A 14289-nucleotide genomic window follows, 5' to 3' on the forward strand; every position below is an offset into this window, starting at 1 on the left:
AGAGTATCTGTGAAAACGAAACTTGAAACAAATATCGTTTCGACATCCAAATTGATAGGCAAACTGCGGACATATTTCTAATGGGCTCGTTTCTGTTCTGGGCCGAATGAACAGTGGACTTTGGCCCATTTGTAGCCCACGGCGAATGGATAAGCTGGCGTCGGTAGGCGCGTCCTGGCAGCATTCCACTTTCCCCATCGCGAATGCAGGAGCTCCTAGAGCGGCGCCGGCGACATTCCGATCGAATCCGTGGAAGGACGGCGCGACTCCGGTGGTGAAGAATCGGTAACCGACAGCTTCAACTCGGTTACCGACCGATTTAATTCGGTAACCGATAGCTTCAACATCTCGGGCGCGGAGATTGGCGCACGGTCGGTAACCGTTTCTCCCCCTTCGGTAACCGTTAAATTGGGCGCGATTTTTGCAGAGTAGAGGTCGGTAACCGATGTAGTTAGCTCGATTTTAGCAATTTAACTGTCGGTATCGTGTTATTTTGACAATGCAATGCATTATTAGTTCGGTTGTGAACTGTGTAGTAGTTCTTTCATGTAAAATGCATTGTTCGGTGATGAGTTCGGGTGAATCGTTGAGCTATAGACCTTATTACATTGAATTGTCCATGTACATGTGAATGATGGTAATATATGTGCTACATAATCGGTTATGTAGGTGTATATGATGCTAATATGCGGTCAAATAAGTCTAATAGTTGGGTAAGCATTGATAATTTTTGTTCAATTGAGTTGGGTAACGATTTGAACACATGTGGGCATATGTATTAGTAGGCTAACCTTCGAGATTATTTCTTCGTACAGAGAAATTGCAAACTAATCAATGACAGATAAAGATGTGGTGTGGTAGCATGGGGACAATTTGGCTCCGGGTTTTAGGTTTAATTATTGCAATAAGTCGAAGAGAGGCGATGGTGCCACAAGATTGAAAGAACATTTGGCAGGGCGAGAATCAAATGTTGTACACTGTGATAGGGTGCCTCCAGATGTACGTGATTATTTCAGACATGAGCTGGATAGGGCAAAAGATAAGAGGAAGAGAAACGCAGACGAGAGGCTTCGGAGGCAAGAATCAGCTAGAGTTCAAGTAGATTTGACAAGCGACAATGAGGACACGGAAGAGGAACAGGTGCAGTGTGCCATAGGTCAATCGAGGGATGAGGAAGAGTTTAGGAGGAGGGCAGGCGAGTCCTACGAGCATGGAGGTGGTAGTGGTACTGACAGAGGGGGATCTGTATTAAAGAGGATGCTTAGAAGAGCATCGTCAACAAGGGAGCCACCACCAAGTGTCCGGGATTACAATGTTGCTTTAGCAAAATCCCTTGTGCAACCGAGGATTGACACCGGGTCATGGAGTGCCAAGGGAAAGAAAGCGAAGGAAGCTATTGGTGTGGCATGGTCCAAATTTTTTCACACTTCAGGCATTCCTGGCAGAAGGGCGGATGATGCATTCTTTATCGCTGCAGTTAAAGAAACACAAAAATGGGGTGAGTGATTTAGTGTGCGATGAATTTATTATTGTCATACTTATTTCTTTTTGAGGTCTGATCATTTGTTCTGTAACAGGCGAGGGTGTACTATCTCCAACAGGGCGGGATATAGATGGTAAGTATCTGGACGAGAACGAAAATGCTTTAAAGAAAATATTTGACAAGTGGAAGCTAGAACGGCCAGAATATGGTGTTACTATAATGTGCGATTCGTGGACGGGACCGACGCACATGAGTATTATTAATTTCCTCATATATTGCAATGGTCGTATATTTTTTCACAAGTCTATTGATGCGACCGGCTACAGTCAAGATGCAAAATATTTGAATAAGGTATATTATTTTTCTCAGTTAGTAACATAGTATTTAAATTGTTGCATATTTATATGGTTCATTCTTTTATGCAGGAGATAAGAGCAGTGGTAATTGATTTGGGTCCACAAAATATTGTACAGATTGTGACTGATAACGGGTCCAACTATAAGAAGGCATGTCAGGTTTTGAGAAGGGAATATCCTGCTATCGCGTGGCAGCCTTGTGTGGCACACACGATAAATTTAATGTTAAAATCGGTTGGTGATTTTAGAGAACACGACATTGTCATCCAAAGTGCAAGGGCTATATCACGATAGCTGTACAATCATTCGAAACTACATGAAATGATGAAGGCAGCAATTGGTGGAGAGTTGGTGAGGTGGAATGCCACAAGATTTGGAACTAACTACCTATTTCTTGATAGCTTTCTACGACGAAAGGATAAGTTCATGCAATGGATGGCATCTAGTGAGCTCCAGCAGTCTCGATACATTAGTTCTGATATTGGGAGATATGCACATAGTTGCCTATCCAGCTTACCATGGTGGGACAATCTAAAAATGGTTGTCGATTCCGTCCAGCCATTGTATGCATTCCTCCGTTTTGCGGATCAGGACAAAGTGCCAATATTGAGTGAGGTGCTCCTGAGATACACCATTGTGAAGCATGAGTATGAATCATTGTATAAGAATGATAGGGATTCTTTGGATAAGTACATGGCAATTGTCGATCGTAGAATGAATGATCTAGCCAATGGGACATACATGAATGCCGGTAATAACATGAATGCCGGTAATACACTCCTACCACTTTTCAAATGCTTGTGTTTCTAATGCTTTTAGTACTAATGTTTTGATCGTCAACTTGCAGCGGCCGCTTTGAACCCCCGCACGCATTACGCGTATGGCACAGGTCCAACCTTGTTCGAAGATCTCCGTGAGGCATTTGAGAGGCTGACTGATGTTACTACTGCCGCGGAAGCACTTATTGAGGCTGAAACGTATCGGACAAAGTCTCTCTCATTCTCAGGTCCTTTAGCTGCACGGATGGCTTGTGACGGCAGGACTCATCCGGGTACGAAGATTTTTACATATCTATCTGATCCGTCATTTTACCTACTTTTCTGAGCCTCATATCACTATACCTACTTGCAGCGCAATGGTGGTCCATGTTTGGTTCATCTACACCTACACTATCAATGCTTGCTAGACGCCTAGTGTCACAGTGCGCCTCATCTAGTGGTTGTGAGAGGAACTGGAGTACATTTGCTTTCATCCACACCAAAGTTTGCAACCGATTAAGCTACAAGAAGCTCCATAAGTTGGTGTATGTCAACTACAACCTGAGAATACAGAACAACTTGGATGCAGGTATCAGGTCAACTCTTGATGATGATCCATTTCAGCGGCTTATGGAGCTCACATTGAATGAGGATAACAATCCGCTCCGGGACTGGATGGAGACCAGGAGATCAAATGCAGCCCCTGAGCTTGACGAGGAGGACACAGATAGCGACGTACCCTTGCCTACTCACCTGGTGACAGACACAGTGGACACACCTGACTTGCAACAATGGGCTGCTACAACGGTTGGTGACACACACACGGGAAAGAGGAAGAAGCAAATGACGCAAAGAAAGAAGAGCAAGAGGACTAAGGGCAAGGGCAAAAGACAAGTGCAAAGCGATGAGAGCACGAATAGTGACCCAAAGAGCCCAACTTACCAAGAATCGAATGACAGCAGCTCAAAGACTGACAGCGGTGATGATGATGGTCAGGGCGGTGATGCTCATCCAGGCCAAACATCTGTCGTTCCTCCTGTGCAATTCACTGGTGAGAGTCAGTTTTCACATGCCACGCAAGATCAGGACCACGGTGCTACATCCTCACCAAGGCATATAACACATGGTGGCCACGATGGACCACAAGATAGTGCGAGCTATTCCAGCAGCTATGGCATGGAGAGTAGTTCTGGATCGTATCCGTACCACTATCCTGCCCCCGATGCTCATTCAGAGCCTCCTATTCAGTGGGTCTATGAGTGGCAAGACCCTGAGTTTTATGCCACTTTGCAAGGACAATGGTCAACCACTTCTGCATGGACAGGACAAACATGGGCTGAGTTCAAAGCAGAGTTACTATCGACACGACGGCTAATGCTAATGTCCACCGATGAGTACACTATGGCCGAATGTAATCGGCCCCCAAGTTGGTGGTTCTAAAGGTGATGCAGATTTCCTTTCGAAGGTCATGATAATTCCATATATATTTATTAATTTTAGGCGCTGCATATGTAATATACGCATATATTCGAAACAATAATTATATGTTCGTGCTTGAATTGCTATTACTATCTGTTTGTTGCCTTCGAAACATAAAAAATTAGCAAAGGTCATGCCAAAATTTTATATGATATTACAAAACATATCATGGTTATATACTATTTTTCCTCATGATTTAGTGGGCAATTATTTGTTTATTATGATTTTCACCTTAATTATTGAAAATGCATCCACACATGTCGGTAATCGCTAAAAATCGATCGGTAATCGCACAAATGCGCTCGGTTTTTGACCTGTCGGTAACCGCCCAAACCGCTCGATTTATCGAGCAAACCGCTCGGTAACCGGTACAAACCGACCGGTTACCGAGAGGTCAAAAATCCGATTTTTTCGCAAAAATTCAAAATTTGCCGAATGAATTTTCTCCGAATTTTTTTGAATTTTTGACCGGTAACCGCGGTTACCGCGGTTTTTTGGTTACCGCCGGAGGTCGGTAACCGACCTCCGGTTGGTAAGTTGAACCTTGGTCTCTAAAGAATACAAGTTGCTATTCCTAATATGATATTAGAGCTAGATTTTTCCTAGGGACGCAGCAACTCGTTCCGATCCAACCCACCCACCCTTCCGGACCTCATCTCATCCTCTCTCTCTCTCTCTCTCTTGTTGACACCTGCTTCGGCTCGCCTCCCTTTCTGTACCTGGGTAGCCGAGCCGCCTCAGACGTCTACCCCTGTCACCCTGTCGCGGCTCCACTCGGGTGTTACCTTTACCCTGATCCGTCAGTTGCCAGCCCGATCCGTCGTTAATCGTCTTGCTTCATCTTCTTGCGCTTGATTGGATCTGCCAGGATCCGACATCCGATTTCATGCTGCCCTCTGCACAACCCGCTTGGATCCGTCTTCTGCGTTGTCCCTTTCCCTTGTGCCCTAGCGCCTCTTAGCGTCGCTGCCTAGCGTCTCCTGCTCACACCTGACAGTCTCCCGGTGCCACCCGCTCCTCTTTGGTCGTCGGCGCCTCTGATTCGGTGCATCGGTCGGTACAGCTTGGATGCCCGGTTTGTTGACCTAACGTTAATCTGGTTCTTTTAAATCTGTGAAATTATGTAAAGAATATTCACATCTAATTAATGTCTCTTAATTTGATTTTTAGAGTTGTCGCTAGAAGATGCTTGCCTAATACGTGCGAGTGTACCACAAATAAAGCCCGGATAGCGCGGTACTCCACTTTGGCAAGTAGTATCATACTATTTTGAGGATTGCGGATTTGAGACCGTTAACAATATTTGGACCATCACGTGATGGCAAGATGAAATATCTATGTGATAGAGTGAGTACTCTTACAGGATTTTGTTTATGCAATGCTGTTTGTGTGTAATACAAGTGCCTAAGCATAGTGTTTTATATGCAGTTAATGGATGCACGTGGCCAACTGATGATGGATGCCCATGCAAACGAAGCAAGCTATACCATTTTTTTTAATCGTTGGAGCCATCTTGTGGCAGTTTTTACACTAACCTCCCAGAAAGAAATTTCGGATACGGAAATTATGTCAACCTTGCTTTGGACATGACAAACAATGATTTGGTTAGTTCACCATACACAACTTTTAACTCCGAGCTACTGAATTATTAAATTTATTTATGAAATATATGTAGGTTTTTCCCCATACTGGTGGAGCAAGTACGTACGAAACATTGGATCATCTTTCTGGTGAATAACAAGATGAAAGAGTTTCAGATTTTAGATTCTCTCTGGAATATTAACGTCTATCAAGAAAATATAAATAACATGGTGAGACATTTTGTTAAATAGTTTATAATATTATTTTGTTAGACTTATTATTATTTAGTTATAATTAATTTAATCTAATTTACAAAATATAGAAAAGTGTCGTAAATAATTTGTTGGCTATGGCAACCAATGAAGGAATTCATATCCATGACGTCACTGATTGGCTGATCTGACAATACCACCACGTAACGCAGTAGAGTGATGGCAATGTTGTTTTTAATTCTACATATTACTTTTCTTTTCTGACTTGACATCCCATTATACTTTTAGAGGTAATTAATCTTCATTAGGAGAAGCCATTAGTCTTGATGGGTCTGTGGACAACATCGACAGGGTACGATGTTCAGGGTTGTTGTTGTCGATGTGATCCACCGGAGTTGTAGCAGATTGCTGGGGAGGTCCGTCGGATTCGGCCACCTTAGCTCTACCGATTTGATCAGGATATGTTTTGGGTTAATGAACACGAGGCGATAGCACACCTACCAGGCCGCTGACTTCCTTTTTTTTATATAGTGCCAGTGAATGGGACCCAAAATTAAAAGTTGGTTTTCACCTCTAATCTTGGTGCATGAGCGGTAGGCATAAGCCCCTTTCATCTCTCGGTTTATTAGCCGAGATCATAACTAACATTCTCTCACTTGATCGAATCCTTAATCATCATTAGTCCATACTCAATAAAATAGCATATAAAGAGATAGATGTATGAGATTATGAAAGTATTTCTCAAGACAAATCTACATATATGATTTTCATGTTTTCAAATTAAATATTAAAAAGTTATTGATGATCAAAATTTAAAAAATTTAACCAAATCTTGGCCATAACCTAAGTATTTGTGAATGAGTAGTAGTCTGAAAAAGGCAGGCATAGGTGGTTGGCCGAGCTGGCTTATGGACTCAGAGAAATTCAGTTGAAGCCACTTGTAAAGATGGTAATCCAAACTATACCACTGATAAACGAGGCGCTCCATAATATAACACTCCAACATCCTCTCCCTTCCTAATATGCCACTATCCCTATTATTCTCATGTTTTCTTTTTTTTTGCTAAAATTGATATGTGAAATGTCTGTTCTACCTTTGGACATGAATGGAGCAAGCTAGTCATATTTTCGGTGCCTATTGCATAGAAGTCATAGGTTATGTGTTAATTGTGTGTTGCTAGTTACTTCGTTAGGAGTCAGGAAACAAAATTGGCTGTCGTTTTTGCCACGAAAGGAGCCTTGGAACAAAATTCTGTGTGACCCTGTTATGGCTTTCTTTCCCATAGTCTAGCAACAATATCTTGTAAGTTTTTGTCATGTTGCAGGATTGGGCGTCCCAATTAGTGCTGATAACCTGTGACTTATATGCAGTAGACACAGAAAATATGACTAGCTTGCTCCATTCACGTCCAGGGGTAGAACAAATATTTCATGTATCAATTTCAGCTAAAAAAAGAAAACAAGCAAATAATAGGAATAGTGGCATATTAGGAAGGGAGAGGATATTAGGAGTGCTATATTGTGGAGCACCTCATTTATCAGCGGCATAGTTTGGATTGCCACCTTTAGGAGTGGCTTCAACTAAATGTTTCCTATAAACTCGGGTATGTTGTGTACGGCTTGGTCCATAATTGAATGTTCCACATGGGACACCGTTGCTGCTGCTCCTACCCCTGAAAATGCTTAAGCGCATTGGTGGAGCCAGGGGTGTTCCAGTTATACTCCAAAAATCTTATATGTCACTAGTAAGCTGTTTAATATTAGATATAAATTTATATATTATTAGTCTATTTACATGCGGTCAGTTCTGACATTATGCTTGTGCATACCCACTGCTTGTTTTCTACCTCAGCTCAAGAAACATCATCATTACAAATGCATTTAATCCTAAAACACCGTCGATCTCAACGGCTAATTATCTTGTAATTAGTGTTGATTATCTTCATCTACAGTTCTCCGCCCCCTTAACAGCCATTGCAGAATGTGCTTCAATGAGTACAGCGAAGATTACATCTCTACTTTCTTGCATCTTCTTGGCAATGCCTTTGGTCACCAAAATGTGGTCCTTGTCTCGTCTGCTCCCTCTACCGAGCGGTCTGGTCGACAGGCCGAGCGGCGTGCGTCACGCGGCTCAGGTGGACGGCCAGGCGTCGCTGCCGGGTGCTTGGCAGCCGACCGGCCGGGGGGATGACGACACGTACACTGGCGCCGAGGTCGGCCACTCTGCGGACACCGCCGGGGAGCGCGAGTCCGCCGCCCAGCTGGACGACGAGCACTCGTAGCTGAAACAGGAGAAAGGTGTGACGGGGTACACCCACCAGACGAGCATGAGAGCACCATCGACCGCACCGTCTTGGCCACGAACACGTACACCTCGGCAGCGTCGGCGCAGAGCTGGATTTTCCCACTCAAAGCATTTTAGGTCCACTAGTTATATAGCCATTTGTTGCAACGGGAGTTAAAAATATTCATAAGATACATTACGTGAAAAAATGCTATAAGTGGACGGGTGATAACCGTTATAAATGACGGATCTCGTATCCGTCACCTCAAACACGTCACTGATAACTAGTTATCAATTATTAATTAGGTGATTGATGACGGATCAAAACTTACCTATCACTAATGAAGTTCATAAGTGACGGATCGTAACTCTGATCCGTCACTTATTATAAGTCATAAGTGATAGATCACAACTAATGACGGGTCATAGTTATGACTCGTCACTTATAATTTGATGAATTTTTTTTTTCATATTTTTAAAAACGGAAAAAGTCTTAAAAAGTATTTTTTACCGACCCGAGCCAGCCCAAACTCATTGCATATGCCCCACAAGCATGACCTTTTTAAAGTATTTTCAATCATTGTGTTCCATGGGAATCGAATCCACCACCTCTCTCGCACGCGAATCCTCTCACAAACTCAGCTATCACGTTGTTGTGATATGAAGCGGATATTTTATCCTTTTAAATTTTATTGCCGAAGGTTATAGGTGACGGATCATAATCGTGACCCGTCACCTATGGGTGATGAGTCATAATTGTGATCAATTTGAATTATAAGTTGCTACAGAGGTTAACTGCAAAGGGAATAAAAACACTTTTAATGGTTCGATTAAAAGTTTTGGAATCGGAGAGTGGGATTAAAGTTCAATTGAGCTATTCACTTTGACCCAAAGCAGCTGTAGAATTGAAATAAGCAATATAATGAATGTTTCAAATAAGCGACTCGGAGCGCGCTCGGTAAAACAGGCATAATTTTTGCATAATTTTGATGTTTTTTGACTCTACGGACATCTATAGAAAATGTCACACATTTTTCCCTAACTTTGTTGGGTTCAGCAAATTTTTCGAGGCCAAAAACGGCTTAGAAGATTGAGTTCTCGCCCCTGAAAGTTTCTGTACCGTTTTCGGAATGTGTGTTTGTATCCATAGTCACCACCCTTTGCATAAAACTTGAGCAGATATGTACAATGGTTTCTATTCTAGTGCTACCGAGATGAGAAAAAAACTATAACATTATGCTATGTACATATATTTACTATATAAGCAAATTGTTGAAGGTGCATTATTTTCTTTACTACATATTTTATGGTCTGCAAATAAATACAACTAGCTATCATTTTTAATAACTAACTATTATTTTTAATTAAGAACTAGTTATTATTTTTAATTAATAGTACCTAGATTTATAATTGATAAATTATAGAGGATAAATTATTTTTTCTCACAACTACATAAAAAATTAATGAGTTGATGGGCTAATACATCTAATGTTTTATCAAACTGATTGAGTAATACATCTATGATTGAGTAATTAAAATTCATTCCTCTGCTCTATTGCATCAAATTGGTCACTTGACCCGTCACTAATGACTCTCTAAGATGACCCGTCACTGATGAGTTAATCATTGGTGACGGGTCATAACTTGACTCGTCATTTATGATTGGTTTAAGATGATCCGTCACTGATGATGAGTCATAAGTGATGGGTCATAATTTGACCCGTCACTTATATCTAGTCTAGGATGATCCATCACTGATAACGAGTCACAATTACGACTCGTTCCTTTTTAACATAAGTGGCGAGTTATATTATGTCGCACCACTAATTTCGTATCTTCTTTATTTATTTTTCACATAGTGGTAGTGTAGTTGATTGGTCAAGCTAATGCATAATAACACCACACAAGCAATCTCTAGCATGATCAACTACATCATGAAGGTATGCTTCAACAAAAAGCGCATCCGGTATTTTTATAACTCAAGGTACTTTGACTGTAAAATATAAATAGTAATTGAAGTTAACATTAAGAACCACCATCCAGGACAACCATTATAAAATAGAAGCTAACATTCAGCACAACCATTCTAAAGTAAATAGAATATTTGAAGCTAACTATAATCAACCATTTATGAAAAAAGAAATAATTCCCATTGTGATGCAAAAGAAGAGGGTGCTATATTGGTTGTATCATCACTGTCACATAAGACATACATGACTAAGTATGCCAGTATAGCCCACCTGCTTTGGACAATAATGGAAAATCAAGTTACATGCTTAGAGCACTTGTAACACTTAGCATTTCAGCGCACTTTTATTATGGTCTTCCTTTTTTACAATAACACTTGCAACATAAAATTATTTACAATCCCATCACCAGAGGACAATCAGGCTTCATTGTGCACAACAAATCTTGGTGGTACAGGACTCATCTCCACCTACCACAAGCATATAGCTTCAGCTTGCACCACATCTCGACCACATGCTCCATGGCTAGCTACGCATGCACCATCATTATGATTGGCCTGTACCACACCACGCTCTGCTCCGTCGGATTTGATTGTGCCACCATTATCCTTGTGTTGTGGCTCTACCTGGTGCTTGACCTGCTTGGTACCCTAAAATCATGAGATGGCAAATTTCAGATGCAGATGCCAAAAGTATGAACCTCCCAAAAGTAGATCATGCTAATTAATTGACTGGTTAATAAATGATCCCATCTTTTGAGCATATTCTGGTAGCTACTGTAAGAAACTGACCAAATAGCATTCTCATTAATCATCAGGACGATCATTTGCTTAATCACGTCCATGATGATTAACCAGAATACCACCCTGGTAGTTCTGGCATATGTTTTGTTCCTAAGATCGGAACACAAGCATTTCCAACATATAACATTACAGCAAAACTTAAAAAGGTGCGAGTAATTAAATTATATTACAAGTTCGAAAGCATTTAACCATTTACAAAATTTTACATCAAAAAGGAGGCTAGGATGACTAAAGAAAACATCATCTCCTAACCAAAACTAGAAACTACGCATCAGAAGATTAACACCTATGAACTAACAAAAGCTAGGTGAAACCATATGCCCTTAGGCTCCACCCTAAAGCCTCGCAACACGAGTAGTTTGCACTACTCATTCCCACCACCTACATTGGCGAGCATGAAGTAGCCAAACACGAATTCCTCATCACCGGTAGAACCTGAAAGAGCAGCGTGAGTACGAAAGTACTCGCAAGACTTAATCCATAATGGGTACATATAATAACCTGACTCTAAAGATTATCTAATTGAGTCATTAGCAAGGAGTATGCCACAAGGTTAAGTAAATTCATATGCGTAAGCAACCTAACACCTATGTGTGAGCACCTATATTTAACCACATAAATCTTTTTACCTTGTAACCCACAACTTGAACATAAATGTAATTGGAACCATCTCATGTAATCAAATAATCATAAACCATCATCCCCAACATACCATACCACATCATACATCCCCAAATTCAAAAACTCTACGACCGATGCGGATGGATAGAAGCATACTCATGACCGAGAGCGCAACAATTTGAATTGTTCTTATACCCTACAGGGGGTATAACTTTACCCACACGGCTTGAGGGCCATACGACTTGAGTGACCATACAGGCCCACCCAAGGGGTACTCATGCCAACCTTTTCCAATTAGCTCCAACCATTTGAATCAGGCATCGCTCAATGCGGAGCTCACTTAGGTTAACTCCTAGAGAAACAACAAGTATCTCTACAAGCCCGCCCGCTCACACCATCGATGTGCAGGCCCAAATGATCACAACTACATATGTATTCGGCTTGTTTTACTATTAGATCAACATGTGGTTAGCACGAAAAGTGCTAAAGACAACGACACTGACGGACGGTGCTTAAACGATGCAAGCGGTCTATGGCATCGGGGTTTATCTCCCGAACTACACCGAGGAACTCCTCCAATGCAGAAGATACCCCTAGCACCGCGCACATCTCACCTCATTCTCACATCTCATACAACCCACATCATTGTCATTGTGTTTGTAAACAATAAGTAATCCCTAAACTCGCGAACAACGGTTGAATCATTACTCGTCTTCTGATGACCTAAGCATTGCTAAACATTTTGAATTACTTTTAAGTTAGACATCAACAAAGTTATCAAGGCTACAAGGATATGGATAATCAACAACTCAAGGTAGAGGTAATGCAAATCAATATAGGTTCTACCCATATAAACTTGACATCTACATCACTAAACATGCAAACATACATAAGCGACAACTTATCAATTTAGACTTCATTCAGTTCAACTAAGGGCGTGCAATATGCTTAGATGCTTGCTTTGCTGCTCTGGCGGTCACCCGATACTGCCTGCACAGCACCCACAGAACTCAGGGAGCTCGATGTCGCCTTCACTCGCTTGGACCGTTGGCGTAACGCTCTCTAAACGAAACAAGAATGCATTACATAAATAATCAAACAATGAAAAAGTGTACACATGATGCATGCTTGAATAATAATAGAGTGTTGTGCTTTGGAAACACTTGCAAAAGACCACCAAATGATTAGAGTATCAAAGTTTGAACCACCAGATAATACAACCTAAGTGCATATAGTTTTAAGTGGCTGACAGTCAGATCGGTGTTGAAGTGGCGGTCAAACTACCAACGTGCAAAAGGTTTTGGCCTCTAGTGGTTAGACCGACGATATGTTGGCGGTCAGACCACGAGACCCTGCCTGTAGCACCTTTGCGGGGTCGTCGGTGAGCACTCTGGCGAAACCTTCAGCGATGAAGGGCACCAAGGTACTCCACAAGACTAGGGGAACATTTTACATGGCCGTTCGGATGACATGCATGGCTCGAACACGTAAAACCCCTTAAATGAGATCTAGATCTAGTGTCACAAAGGTTTTCCAGCTCAAAACCAAACGACAATCGTCTAGAGCTAGGAACCAACGGGAAAATGGTAAGGGGACGTTTACCTCAACATAGAGGAACTTCCTAGCGGATTGGAATCCTACAGGAGAGCTTTGATTCCCAAATTGGGCTCCTGGAGCGATGTTGGAGTTCGCAGTGGTAGAATGCGCGAGGAGACGATTCTGATGGGGAAAAGAGGGGAAGGAGCGCATGGAAGTACTTCGGGGAGCTTGTGGGGGTTCCCACCTTCGATCTCCGGCCTTCTACTGCGACGAACGGATCACACTCCACTTCTAAGGTTTTGGTTGAGAGAGAGAGAGAGAGAGAGCAAATGAGAGGAAGAGAGCAAGAGAAAGCCGATCAATCCTTAAGTGGTGCCTCTACTGTACTCTGGCGGTCAGACCACGGGTGAGCCCGGTTAGACCGCGAGAAGGGTTTTTATTGAATTTGTTCTGATTTCCCCCTCTTTCCTTTCTTTTTCCTTTTCTTCTTTCCTCCAAAGTATTTAGGGTCTTCCTAAGGAGCTCTAAGCCATCTCTAAGTATTTTGAACACGTTTAAACCCAATTCATCAAAAAAATACGTATAAACATAATGTCATGATAATTATGAATGGTTAATCATGTGATTAGCATTTTGGGACATGACAAACCTCCCCGCTTAAAAAGAATCTCGACCCGAGATTCGTCAAACTCAGGGGAAAGGTGATGGTGACAAAGTGGAAGGGAAATTCTGACAATTGGAAAAGAATTTGGTTGAAATTCATCGACGGAACAAAATGATAGCCCTTGGACCTTCACATGAGATGGCAGTCATACCGCAAGCCTGGGGCGGTCAGACCGCCCGAGAACAGAGAGTTTTGGGTCCTAAGTGCCTCTGGCGGTCAGACCGACAGACCCACAACGGTCAGACTACAAGGAGTATATTCTCCCGGTTCGAAAGGTTTCTAAATGCAATCCTTTGGGAACAACTTTCCATTCAACACGGTGATGATAGACATGTGAGATGCTCCAATTATGCAAAATTATAACAACATTTACACATTCTCAAAAAGTTCAGGATATTCGGAGCGGATTATATCCTTACGCTCCAAGTCGCTTCATCCTCGGTGTGGTTGCTCCATTGGACTTTGATGAATTTAATATAATGACATCGAGTATTACGCTCCACTTCATCCAAGATTCGAATTGGTCGCTTGCAATACGTTAG

The sequence above is a fragment of the Phragmites australis genome, chromosome 20 (assembly GCF_958298935.1).
Source record: "Phragmites australis chromosome 20, lpPhrAust1.1, whole genome shotgun sequence".
In the NCBI taxonomy this organism is placed as follows: Eukaryota; Viridiplantae; Streptophyta; class Magnoliopsida; order Poales; family Poaceae; genus Phragmites; species Phragmites australis.